This window comes from Calypte anna, chromosome 20, assembly GCF_003957555.1.
Source record: "Calypte anna isolate BGI_N300 chromosome 20, bCalAnn1_v1.p, whole genome shotgun sequence".
NCBI classification, from domain to species: Eukaryota; Metazoa; Chordata; class Aves; order Apodiformes; family Trochilidae; genus Calypte; species Calypte anna.
The window spans coordinates 10,916,848-10,931,886 of NC_044265.1; positions in this window are offsets into that span (position 1 = coordinate 10,916,848).

Consider the following 15,039-nt stretch of genomic DNA (forward strand, 5'->3'; position numbering starts at 1 on the left):
CTTTCTCTCATTGTCCCTGTGAAAAGCCAATAGTAAATACTATTCAAACCATCTTGTCTCTCTAGTACATTGCAGTTTACAGTGCAGAAGTTCAATTTTTAGAGCTCATAAATTGTTCAATATATGCTGTTAATTATCAGCCAGTATGAATCACTGAAGTCATAACCTGACTCCTAAATGAGTTTCACATAAATCTGTTCTGTTCATTAGAGGTCAAATTGATAACCACTAAGAGGGAATATCAATGCTGCATAGCATTTTATAAGAATATAATTATAACTAAAAAAAAAAATACCAACCCAGCCCTCCTCTCTGCTCTAGGTATTTTAAGTGTGGAATTCAAAAGTCCAGTAATTGCTATTTCTTAACGAGATGTCATGAAGCAGATGAACAAATTAAAAAACCTTGCAAAGTAATTATGGATCAAAGGATATTTCTCACTATCATGGGCATCTCTGGAGAAGAGATTTAATGGTCTAAGCATTTATTTTGAAAAGTTTAAAGATTTATAACCAAACATCTTTCTAAGTAGATTATCCATTACAGGAGATAGTGTTATGGACAGACTTCATCACTGGAAGGGAAAAAATAAGGAATAGGAGAAATCAATATCCACATTCAGGTATTCTATGACTATATACTTCTGCATCTTCATAACTCAGAGAAAACCAATTTTATTTTTTTTTTAATTTTTTTTAATTTTTTTTTCCTTCCCCTTACATAAAACAGAAACTATCTGGAGTTGAGGAATGGTCATATCCAATATGGGCATGAATGTAAAATTGAAACATATTTAACCTTATTTAGAGCATATGACATTAGAACATTTCTTCTATGTGCACATAAACTTGAGGAAAACTGCTGGAAAAAAAACAATTATGAACTAGAAATGTAATGTAAACATAGTCTGAAAAATAAATAGCCCATATATACTGTATTTTGAGGAAATTATATGTATGAGCTTTCAATGAGAAATAGAATAGAGTGGAACTTCTTGGAGCAATATTAATTTCTTATTACTTGCAACATATATTTAACATAAACATGCAAGTTATTTTAGGAAAAGCATTGACTCAGACAGATGTAAATATTTACTTCTGAGCCTGTCTTTCCAAGTTGTTTCCTTTACAGTTTGAATACACTTATTGCTTCTCAGACACAGTACCCAGGTTGGATCCATTTCTCAAACTCTGAAATAACACCTGCTTCTTAACAGAGTGGAAGTGTCTTGTGTTAGGGCAGGAAAAAACCCTCATGCAGGGCTTATACTTTTGTCACTTAGACTTCCACAGAACAGTCTCATTGAGGTCAACACTATAAAGAAATTTCCTTCATGCTGGGGGCATCAAAAATAACGTGCAAATAATTGAGGTGTTGATGAGAGACATTTAGTTTTCAGGTACGAGATTCTCATGTGATATGATGTCCCATACTGCTGAAGTTAAATATCCTGATAAAAATTAAGTTCAGGATTTTGAGTCCTTTTGCTGGACCATGAAGTTTCAGTTCCTAATTGACTTACAGAGAGAGATAATCTTGTACCAAAGAGAGTATTTTGATCCATTTGTGGATGACTGTTGGCTAGATTCTATATATATGAACACAGTTACATGGTGATTTTGCTGCTGCTATGAAATGAAAGCTGAAATATAAGCATGTGGAAATTTCTTAACATTTGAAAGCTGTAAAACATTGCTCCCATGTTATATGAAAACTAGAAATAGAGACATACTATATCAAAACTAATTTATCACTGTCATAATGCTCTGGTCTTTACTAACATTAAATTTTCATGTATCTTGAGTCCCAACAGCTTTGTTACATTTTTTTAAACTTGGGTTTGATCTGAGACTAGAAGAGATCTAAGCTTTTCACAGTCTTGTGTGACAACGCTTTGCTCTCCTACCACAATTCCCTGCAAGTTTATCCCAAGTTTCTGTTGAAGATTATAAATGTCCAGCTCCAATCTAAGAAAGCCCTTTCAGCTCAGTTCTTACACCCAGAGGAAAATCTCTATTCTGCTTTAGGCTTTTTTAGCCAACAGTTATGGCTCTTTTACAAAAGCTGGTCTAAAGCCATCTTTAACTTCTCTCTCCTTTCACTCTCTGGTTCCTGCACAGCAGGTATGGGATTTATAACTACATGCTTGTATCTGTGGAAAAGTAATTCCTCACAACTGTCTTTATGCATTCCATATCTGTTCCCAAAAGTGACTTGCAATATTTTTTATCCATTTCGGTATAAAAAATTTTTACTTTATAATGCATTTTTGGAAATATTAAAAAAAAAAATTCCAAATTTTTAAATATTATGGTTTTTCACTTTCTATTTGTTTTCTGAGAATGGGTCTTATTAAAGCTTCTTGTATTTGTGTGCTGATGTATGCAGATTTTAGCTCTTTGAAAATGAGACCTCTCACTATCTATAGGATGCTGCTGGATCTCACTACTAGCCAGGGATCTTGTATTGGAGGTATTCTATATAGACTGGGCATTGAAAAGGTTTAAAGGGCTTGGAATTCTTAAGTAAGGTGTGCACATAATGTAAACTTCATTGAATGCGGTTGCTCTGTACCTATTGCACATTTTCCTTTCTTAAAATCAGTTTAGAACTTGCAGTTCTTTCAGCAGTAAATCTCTTGCTGTCCTTCAGATGTGTTATTCTTTCCTTTGTCAGCATCTTGTTCCTTAAGTACTTGAAAAATAGCTTTAAACCAACCAACCTTTTAATTCTCTTTTTGCGTGACCTTCAGCCTGTGACTTGCCTGTTCTCAAGGACTGTGTTGTTTTCATACCTTCAAGTCTTCCTGTTTTCCCCTCACCTTTTCATCATCACTTCCCTAAAGTGCTCGCTATGGGCAAATGTACACTCTGGGAACACAAGGAACCATTGAGAGGATGTTGTATAGAAATACTTCCTTGGGACTAGCAGTAAAAACCAGCATGATGAACAGGTTTTCATGTAACACCTAAGGAGATTAATGTGAAGGTTTAAATGAACAGCACCCTTGAGCCCCCCCATTTTCTCTTAAATAGAGAAATTGGAGATTGAGAACTGACTTACTGTACTGAACAGAATTATTCTGGTGATATTTTGCTATAGATGCTATGATCCAAAAGTTATTGATAGGACAAAAAAAATCTTTTATTAAAACATCTGATATAGAAAAATCAGATGTACTCCTGGGAGCAGAAACCTTGTTCAGGTCATCTTAGTTTTCAGTAACTTTGACAGCATCCTAAGATGTTTAAGTAGTTGTTTAACAAGTAAGAATATCCCAAAATGTATGTACCAAGTGCAGTTTTAATAAACTGTGATTTGATTTCTATGCCTGTGTCTTTGCTGACAATTTAAAACCATCAATTTCTATAAGTAAATAAATTTGGTAGTTGAAATCAACTATTGCATTTATGATCATTAACTATACAATTAAACAATACTAACTGACTGTAAAATTATATCTAAATGGAATTCTGAGCTAGGGTAATTAGTTTTACTTCTATTTTATTCACTGTGAACTAAAGTTCTTGGTATTATTATACCCTAAAATTAGTGTGTGTCAAATTGTATTGGTTCATGAATCATTCCAGAGTGGAGATTTAATCCTGGAAAACTTGATGTATCATATTGCTCTTCCTGCAAATAATCCATGTTAAAAGAACTCAGATTGCTATAGTTGAATAGCTTGATGGTCTTTGTTTCTGCAGATTTGAATAAGCAGGTTGGATTGGTACCCTCCTTTTCTTAAAGCAGAAGTGTATCCAGCCATTCAAGTGTCATCAGGTTTCTGCATCTTTGTTCCTCATGTTAGATCTGTTATATTGACAGAAAAGGTGATTGCCTGGAGCAGAGGAACATGTCATGTCTGTCTTCTTGTCTAGGAGAGCGTCTCATAAAGAGGATATTCCTTGGTTTGCTTATGCTAGCACTGTCTTTTCTTATGCAGCTCTAGCAAACTGTTACTGGTACATTCCTGTCATTTAAAACAGGTTCAGAACTACAGAATAGAGGTTGCATTTTCTTATTCTGAAAATACCTTGCATTCACTTGAATGAAAGTGAATTCAGTGTGTTAACAAGGGCCAAACCCTACTGTTTTCAGATTTCTCAAATAAATTCATAAGCAGATTTTGAACAGACTGAACAAAGAGTGTCTATGGTATATTGTAATGCAACTAAAAACTGCTAATGATGATTTGCATTATGATTTTTAAAATAAATTTTAACAAACCTCCGAATACTCAGATTGTTCTAACAATCTAAATTGGAAATATGTGTGAAATGATCTTTTGAAAACTCATCATATTAAAATTGGCAATGTAGAAAAACTATATATCTGAAGATCTGGTTTGCTGTGATACAATGGACCATAAGTGAATCAGAGCTTTCAGAAGTTTCCAATAACCAAATATTTTCTGATAGACACCTTTAAATAAGGAGATGCAACAAAGCAATACATCTGCTGGTATTCTCTTTCCACTTCAACATATTAGAATTCACTCTTGCCATACAAGGATTCAGGCATAAATACAAATATTGCTTGCAATACTCAGGTTTAGCAGGACTTTAAGCAGTATGTTTGGGCTTTGAGTCATCTGGCAGGTAGATGTGGAAAGAGATGTTTTGAACTTTTGAAGCGTCTGAAGAACAGCTCTCAGTTTGATGAGGTTGTAGCTAGCACAGCAGTATTCATCTAATGAAAACTCTTTAAAAAACAACTCAATAAAATCCCTCATTTCTGTAGCTTATAAAGAAAAATAAACATTTCAGTGGGATTCTGTAATACATAGTGTATACATGTATTTTTCACTGCTTCCTTAAAGGATTGTTGCATCATGGAGGATGTTAATTTTTCACTGAAACAACAGCAGATTAAGCACTGAAATGAAATTAGATACCTGTAAGGTACAGAGATGCTCAAAGGCAAAAAAAAAACCCCAACCCAAAACGCAAAGCAATTTCCCTGTTGATGGTGAGTTCTGTTAGTGTTTTGCATTATTTAGAACATGCAAAAGCTACATTGCAATCAAAGATAATAAATGTCTTAACAGGAGTGTTGAAGGCCAAAAGACAATTCAAAAATTTGATTGGCTCTTTGTTGGTGGCTTTGAGATTATCCATGGTGTCTGACAACAAAACAGACATTGTCATCCTGCACTAGGAAGAAGTTCTTCCTTTGTGGTAGCAGAAATCTCATTTATAACCTCCAGCATATATGTAAGTGTATGTATGTGTGTATTTATCTTCAAGGCTTTGTAACTGGGGTTCTCACTACAATGTTGTTAATGAATTTTGTTATTTGTAAAATGCATTACATTTTAAAGTGACTGGAAAAAAGCTATTTATAGACAGTCATTTTTCCAATTGATTTAGCAAGAAAAAACTGCATAGAGACTTAATGCAGCAATTTAAAGCAGAAACCTAAAATCCTACCTTAATTTTTGCCTTATTGTAGCACTGTTGCATGTGCAGCCCACATATGCTAAGAATTACCAGTTTACTGCCTTGATATATGAACAGATTTTCACATCAATACGATCCAAGCTTTAGGGATGCAGTCATCTGCCCAAGATAAATAGGATAAAAAACCCACCAGTTTTTCATTGGATAATTTCACTGAATTTTTTAGTACTCTATAGGAGAAAAGTTCAATGTACAAAGGCTTTGGGCAGCTGAAGGCTTATCTGAAATGTTTTTAGAGGATTGGTTCGAACACAGACTGGAAGCATAAAAACCTGCAAATTATGGCAAGGCTCAAACTTTGCAAAGGAGTCCAACAGAATACTGTCAAAGCATGGACTTCATTTTTCTATGTTATGCCTTTTCTAGGCATCAGATTTGCTCTATTCAGAAATATACTGAAGTGGCTATTTCCATCACGGCTGTAAAACACTCTGCTTGGAAAATTATTGGTTCAGTCAATTTTAGCTCAGAAATAGTCTATTACTGATACCAAACTGGTATGTTTCTACTCTGGAGAGGAGGGTGTATATGCCATTAAGCATTGTTATATCAAAAGGAACTAAACTCTTAATTTGCAGAGGTGTTGCCAAACCCTATACACAGTGAATAAATTGAAGCCTAAATCTTAAGTGAAGTTGTTACCTATTCAATGTGATCTCTTGGTTCTTGAATGCTGCACTTCTGCTTATTCAGCAAAGATTTTTGCTCCTAAGCTATACTGCTGTGCATAACTTCTGAAGTATTTCAGTATAGAATAAGACATAAATTTCAGAACAGTGGCATTGAAAATGTTCTCATGCTACAGAGCATCATGCTGAGGGCTCCCTTCAGAAGAAGGTTAGAGACCTAACATTTCTGTACACATCTATTCAGCAGAAACTTCTCAGGACATGAAAAAAGTTTTTGCTATCTTGTTTTCTTTACTCCTGCAGGCATGCAGAGATCTGAGACACCCCTGAAATACAGAATTTTCTGTTTGTTTCTTGACTGATAGCTCTATTTACAAGCACTGCAACACCTTGAACTCTTTAGTTTGTTGAAATGGACATACCATTCCTCTAAAGTCCCACTTGTAAAGAAAGCTGTGTGATTCCATTAGCTGACTTAACAGGAAATTTATTTGCTTTTCTCCTGATGGTTGGCATCCCTAGTAGTTTTGTCTGGAGGATAGGAAGTATGTGCCAAACTGATAGCAAAGTTATGAAAACTCATGTGAGTATTTTGCAGTTTGAAAAATGTTTACTGTTAAGATGAAGTATCAGAAAGGCATCATTACCAAGTTTAAGACTGTGATACATAAGTGATTATTACAGTCATCCAGCCTCGTATCTTGCATGAAAGGTCAAAAGAGGAAACCCTACAAGTTATGTTTGTTAATAGAAGTGCCCAGCCAAGCATGTCCTTGCTTAAAAGACTGACTGTTCTTTTCCATATCTAAGTATAAAGAGAAACTGTATGTGGAAAAAAAGAGGAAGAAACACAAGGAACTGTGAATTTTGCCCTCATATGTGATAGTTTGTCAGCAAAGTACTTACAGTCACCCAAGTTTGTTTCTGGCCCAAGTAAATCATTTGCATGCATACTGATTAACAATTTTTTTTAACCAACCAAGCATAACTAGATAGGAGAAAGCAAAGAGCTTGTTCCTTCCTTTGCATTTTTAGAAATGTAGCTTCACATTACATTGAGCAGATAAATGGAATGAACATGAATGAACATTTGGTTCCTTATTCAAAGAAGCTTCATGGTTTATTTTCAAAATAGTATATTTGCAAAAAATTAAGAGCTGCAAGGAACCAATTAGCTCAATGAAACATAAATTAATGTGTCATGAAGTAGTCAAAGAAAGGAAGTTAAAGGTATGTTTAGAAAGGCTGAATTGGTGAAGTCTTGCTGAGTCACAGCTTGAAAGCTATCTGGATGATGTAGATCTCATTAAACATCATCAACTTAAAACCATTCATGGTGATGAATAAACCTGATATGAACTTCACATCAACAGGGGATCCTAACCTTTTTCCTCAATGGAGCAAAGAAGGAATATTTTTTATACTACATCACGTGGATTTCCTATTTATTGAGCACTGGTGTAAACAAATATTACAGAGCAGGAAGCTTTTATCCAACATGTGACAATTTTCCTGCTGGAAAGGCTGATAAAGTGAGAGTCCTTGCAGTTGCTCACCATTTCCAGTATGTTGAGACTCTTAATTGCATATTTGCATCGATTTTCTTTTTTTTATTATTATTTTATTTTTTGAAGGAAAGAGAGAAGTCAATAGTTGTCAGCTGCTGGAAACTTCAGATATTTCTTAAAGAACTAGACAGTCATGTTTGTGTTTGTGAAGGCATTGCTCAGAACTCAAAAATACCTGGCTAAATATTACCTCATATAGTAGTTATTGATAGCTGACAAATCAGGATAAAAAATTTCTCTCCCATGATTAATTTAAACAAGGGTAACCTGTAATGAATTGGTCTTTTGTCACAGACTTAAACAAGAAATTAATTTCACTTACAATTTTAGGAATATTTCCTAATCACTACTGAACTCTTCAGCACAAGAAATGTTTTGCAGTGCTCCCTCTTTGCTCTTATTATTCAAGCCCAAATACCATCTATCAGGTATTTTCAACGTTGCTGAGAAAATACAGCAATTTTTCCCTCAGCTGTGCTCTGTATATTTCTGAAAGGCAAAGCAAATAATACAGTGCAGCAAACTAACACAACTTACTTGCTCTAACAGAATATTTGCAATATCAATGGGTATGATTTTAAAACAAATTAATCATGATGATACAGGCAAAATGCAACAGAATAAATAATAATTAAAAAAAAAAATCAATAAATCAGTGGTTCAGCCAAAAGGGTTGTCATTTGGCTTTTCAATGAATGGAAGGAATCTTTAAAACTGTTCAAACAAAAAGCATAAGCCACCATCTATTGTTGCTTGAGGAATTGTCTCTGTTCTCTGTATCTCTGCAATACAGTGGCAGTGGGTTTGAGTGGGACCCAAAACACCCACTTTTAAGAGGAAGATCTAAGTAGCATTTTCCATATTAATGACATCTATTAAATTCTACATAACCTGAAAATCTACTCATTTGTACAAGCTAAAATCTGCCAAACCAGTGATAATTGTGGAGGGAGGAATGTTTTTGTGTGACTTCATTTCTATGGCTTAGAGTTGACATTGTGCAGCTTTGTAAGCCTCATATTCAGAAATATAACACTAGATTTTCAAATTTTCTCATCTTAAAAAATATTTCTACTTTCCTTCAGGTTTTTGAAACATTAGGTACAACACTTAATACTCCCAAGGTTTTCTTAACAACTATATGTTCACCAGGGATATTTTAAAAAAGAAAGATATTTGTACATTGTAACCTAGTTCCTTTATCTGTTACTTAAGGAAAGATAATGGGCACCTAGATTTGGGTGGAGGGAAAAGCAAATTAAAAATTCTGGCAGCAGTAGGTGGGCAGGGTTGCAAACTTCTAGATGCATTTTTTTGCTACACATATCATTGACTGTCTCAAGTCATCTAATTCTCACCCCAACTCTGCACATGTTAACGTGTTGATAATGACATTTTCCCTGGTTTCAAGTCCTTCATTATCAAGATAAACCTTCATTTTACTCTTCATTCTAATATCATGTCTTCAATGTTAAGTCTTCTCCAGGGATCTCTTATTTCCTTAACCCTCAATTTAGTAAATGCTGCTTATTCATGCCCTCTTACTCTATTAATTTCCTTTAAGGGTATCTATTTTTACCTGGAATTGTCAAGGAAACCACCACCTTTGGCTTAAACAACATTCTCAGAGCCTGAAAGACTTATTAGATGGAAGAGTGAAAATTATATATTAATTCTCTTCCTCAACTACATTAAATTACGTGTGATCTCTCTCTTGCTTGGTGCATCCTTTAAATTAGAAGGTTTAAATTGAAAAAACAGTTTTTCATGAGTAATTTCTTGATAATTAAGCATATACTGAGTTCTTTTCAAAACAGAGTTCCTGGATCCTTAGATCATGTAACAAAGCTCAAGAATACATCCCACCGTGTATCAATTATTGGTTTAGTTACTAATTTCTTGTAAAATGCCAGTTCAGTCCTGCTTATCTTCTTGCTTTGTAGTCAGGAAAATGATAGCACTTGACAAAAGAATAATAAGTAATTACCTGGGAGTTCCTTTCCCCTGTGCTCTATAAAGGAAAATTTCCCCTTCCTGACCTCCAAAGGGGAAAAAAAAAAAAAAGCTATCTGTCCTTTGAAAGGAAATAAAAATTCAAGGGAGAATCATCAGCTGATGCTATTTCAAATCCAGAGATAGACAAAAAATACTAAATCCATTTAATTTAGAAATGTGAGTAGAAATAGAATGCATAAACTTTTCTCATGTTATCACGTTTCAGACATATTGCACCTTGCTTATTATCATAATCATTTAAAACATCATAGCATGAGACTTCAGCAGGGTGTCAGACCTTCACTTCACCTAACTCTTTGCTTTTAAGGAACTTCATTTGACACAAAGACATTAGAATGTAAGTGAACACTGCAAGAAGACTGATGGACACAAAGCTTCAGGGGAAAGCACAAGAAATGAGAGAGATCACAATAACAGTAGTAACACGATGGCAAGTTCTCCATGGCATCTGTATTTGCAATATAAAGGGAAAATATTTCTTCTCATGGCTTTAATATAAATCATAACCTTTTTAACTAAACTACAGAAGGTGTGTTGAGATACAAAGCAAAAGCAGAGGCTGGTCTATTTAGGAATTTTATCTGTTTAACCCCTTCCTTCTTCTAATCCAAACCCTGGATAATTCCTTGGGTTTATTGCTTTGTCTGCTACACTAACTACTAACAATTCTCATGGCCTTTCTAGAGCACTCTCTGGCAGAGCTGAGGGAACATGGTTTGAACATTATTTGACATGACTTTCTATACACACAGTATAGAAAGATGTTTTAGCATCCCCTTGAACCCATTTTTCTCTGATTTAGAGAGTTGGTTTTTTTTCCCTGCTTAATGCAAGTACAGGAGATTAAGAACATCTAAAGAATGAAGATTTTTCACTCATTTTTCCACTCTCTTGCTTTTATTAAACCAAAATTAATTTGGCCTTTAGCAAACATCAATGTTCCAAATGTTTTGTGGAGGGGAAAAATGCATTTATATCTTTGTAGCAACATTAAATGAGGCAGGAAAATTAACAAACATCCCATCAGGCAGTATAATTAATACCCTATCATTTCTGCAGTTGTCTCAGCTACACATTTTTCTTCTGTACCTTTTTCTCCAGTCCTCCACTCAAGTGAATATGATTTTCTACACCTACACCTGCAGAGGCAACATAATAGACATTTTCTTTCAGATTTAATAAGGAGTAACATGTATGATCCAGAAAAGGAACCTGGATTTTGTTACCTATAAACAAGAACTTCTTAAGAATATTTTTCACAACCTGATCTAAACTTCAGCCCACGTGAATGAATCACAAGACTACTTACTAGCATTGAGAAATAGCAGGAGTGACAAGTAATTGGAGCAAGAAAAAAAGAAACTTAAAATCTGAGTAATCTAAGCATGGGGTTAGTCAGAAAATAAGATTCCTTGGCTTTTTCATGCTAGACTGCTGTACAAGTAGAAGGGCAAAAAGGTTAAATTCAGCCTACCAAACAAGGGGGGGAAATAGTCCAATAACCATGCCTTATTTTAAAACCAAAAATTTCTTTAATACCAAAAAAATTAAAAGCTTTTCTTGCAAGTTTACTTTAAAATCACATTCTAATAGCAGATCATACACTAAAATCCTGATAGGACATTAGTTCTAAATGGATTCAGCAGCTCTTCACTAACCTCTAGCTCCATGTAGACTTTATGATCTACTGATGTTTGAAAAAAACTTTAGAATTTGGTAGTCTGGGTCAAAACATAAAGCAAAGGAGGAAGAGAAACGTCTTCCACTCTCTCCAATTTATAAATACAAATGTGGGAATGGTACTTAAAGGAATTTATATTTTAAAGCCCAGAATTTTTATTTCTGCCAGTTTATTTATTTTTAATCAGATGCCTTTATTCTCTCAAAGAATTACTTTTTTTTTTTGTTTAATTTTCATGTATTATTTGATGGTTTTTATTTCTACTTTTCATGCTGCCTTATTTTGAAAGGTAACATTTAATTCAAGTACCAGAATCTTTTCCCAGTCAATATAATGTTATGATATCTATAACATGGTGGCATTTCAGTAATTTATCTGTAATTTAGCGTGATTCCAGAACCTGATCCATTGTTTTGCTTTGAGAAGGTGTCATTTGGTCTTCTAGAATTTGTTGTCCATGTTTTCATAATTTTCAAATTTTTCAAAATAGAAGATATTTCTCAAAAACATTCAAAATATATAGTTTACTATTATTTCTATGGTGAGTGCTGGACTCTTAAAAAGGAAATAAGAAGAAAGTTAGCAGGTTTTTTGTATAATGAATGTAGAATCTATTGTTCAAGGGCAAAATGTGTAGCTGGGATATTTTTCTTTACTGAAGGCAGACAGAAAACTAAGTATCTGAGCCAGTGGGTGGAGGTCAGAACAACATCTGCTTTATCCACAGGAGTACAGCCTTTTACAGCTTGCTGTTGTTCAGTGAATCAATTGAGCATGTAATAAGAACTCCAATATAGACAAGATGCATGGAACATATTGATTAGAGCCTAAGTAAATGTGACCATGGAGCATGTGCAGAGGCTGCCTCTCCCTCAGGCAATTTAATGCTTGTGGAACAGGTATTAGCAGCATCTTTCCTACCATGTCTTGGTATAAAAAAAGTCCCAGATTGCAAAGTCTTTATTTAAAAAATAATGTTATTTTTTGAGATTGCTATAAATCTGCCTGTGGATTAGATCTGTATTTCCCTAACTAGGTGAATGTGTGATTCTTACTTAGAGTTTTATTAGATACTTTCATTTTATGGCAAGTTCATACTCTTGTTAATTGATGTGAAGTGGGGTAATCCTTGGATTTAATAGGGAAAAAGCAATAATTTTTTTTTCTGTACCTAGTCTGATTGTGTGTTCTGTATGTTATTTACATTTGTGCCTCTCTTTGCTTTTTATCTGGAAATTCCTGGAAGGAATGATGCATTGCAAGTTATAGGGAACATTTGGGGGCAGCTGACATTAAACTGATTGCAAACTGACTGATCAGAAATACATTTTCCTGTTTGTTTTCTCTGTGTAGTGGCTTTTTTGGGTTTTGTTTGTTTGTTTGTTTGCTTTTTAATTGCAATCCACTCTACATAAGAAATTGTCCATCCTAAGGGACTCATACATAAAGGATACAATCTTAAAGAATTATGTGTTTGGAAAGCAGTACAGTTAAGCCTTTGCTTGTTGTCAGTGGAGTCAGAAAGAGATGGCAGTTTGAGAGGTTTTTTTACTCAGCAAGGGGAAGATACCAACTTTCACACCATGCACTGGATGCTCTTCAACTTCCGTCTGCCCAAAAGGCAAAGCATGGTAGTTCTGACTGTAAAGATTAATTTATAGGAAATTAATTATGAAGCAGTTGATCTGGGCAAGCAGTGCCTGTTTCAAAGCCCATTTAGTTAATAGTTTTTCTTTCATGACTCAAGGAGAAGGTAAATACACTGATCCCTATTTGTGTGTTCTTTCAGAGAGACTGGAAGGACGCACAAAAGCCACTGATGGAGGCACTGCAGAGTGCACTCAATTTGGGCAATATGAGTTTCACTTGGAATGGCTGTTGAGTCTCTTTTAGAATTGACAGTGAACTGTAGCTTCCCAATTCCATGGAAAAATGTTCTGCCCATCTGAAAAGCCAGAAGACAAAGTGTAGAAGGGAGTTGTTCCTGTCTCTAGTCCAGTACAGGTGAAATGAGGGTTCAAAGCAGGGTTTTTCACAAACTAAATATATTTGAAGACTGCCACCCTTGCATGTTTTAGGTCTTTTGTGTGCATGAGAACTTTTAGCTCTGTACTTGTTGTGTTCCTTATACCCTCTTTGATGTAAGATTTCTACATTATCTCAGGTTTGATAACTGTAATGGAGAGCAGCCACTGCTCTCAGAGGTAATTTACTTATTCTCTAAGGACCACTGCAAGGGGGAATGAAACAGGATTTCTGCATTTTGAAACATCTATGAGTTTGTTTCTGAATTTTACATATCCAATGTTATCAGCATACCATACTGTCATTTTTTCCATCTTCTCACCTTTTTTTCTGTTCCTCATGTTAAAAAAAGCCAAAGTTATTGGTATTTTCTTTATGGAAGCCATCCTATGATTGGTGTTTATTTATTTAAGCAAGTTGAAGTTGGAACATCACATAGCTGTTGAGCTAAAGTTTAAATAAAGTTTAAAGTTTAACACAGCAGTTGCAAACTAAAAATCTGGGAGTTCTACTTCACATTTTTAGGATATGATGCAAATGAGCTTTTAAAGCAGATTTGAATTTGTCAACACTGTTAATGAAAATGTTAATGCCTTGTTAGCTGTTGACTAATGATAGTGGAGGTTTTCATTCCTTACTTAATGGTGGTACTGCATGTAAGAAATCATGATTTATAGCCTACAAATGGAATAACAGAGTGAGCTTTTCTGAGCAGAGAACTCCCTGAGCTTACCTCATAACTGTGCTGTAGTGCCCAAGGTGTGATATTGATGAATAGTTTTATGACTCATTTGGGAAGATCTATGGAGGCAGTTACTTCATAAGGTGGCATTTTATCACAGTTGCTTTCGACCTGCTGCAGTTGACTCATTGATTGGAGTTAGTCAGGGGAAACAAAAGTTAGAGACAGTGAATGGTAGGGGAAGTGCTGATATTTGTACACTATTTTTTTCTAAAGGCCATTTCTGACAACGTTCCAATGGCTTCTTTATATATGTCTAATTCTGTCATTAGGTGAGGTTTTTTCGATTCTGTTTAGAATGCAAAGTCTGAGTTTATAGCACAGGTTTTCCTGTTGATTTTTTGGTGGTGGGTTTTTGGGTTTTTAGGTCTCTCTTTTTTTTTTTTTTTTTTTTTTTTTTTTTTAGCAATGACTTCTGGATTTATGATTGAAGAAATTGAACTTTGAATCTATACACAGTCATGCATCATGCATCATTTAGATAGTCTGCAGAACTCCACTTAATTAAAATGCAGCACTGAGAGGTAGAGAGATCTGTCTGTAAGGACCCCTTTCCTGCAGATATAATACACATTTTAAATGCTGCTTTATGGATATGGTTTAGGACAACTTGCAAGAGAAGAAATTTGTGTTTCTTGTCCTCTCTTTGCTCTGCACCTTAAGACAAAATCCAAATTTAATACTGAAGAGTTTTTAATTTAAAAATTCTTAAAAATTCTTGTGGTCAGTGTTAGGGCTTGTTTTCAACACTGTCAGCTCTTGGTAGCTAGTACTCTGTATGTATAGTTCAGATGCACTTCTCAGCTCTGCATAGATCCTGAGTCTATTTTTCCTTTGAGTTGGAGGAGTACTTTTTTCCCTTTTGAAATAAGAATTTTGAATGAGAGTTTGATAAAAGAACTGCTTCGTCCTTTTC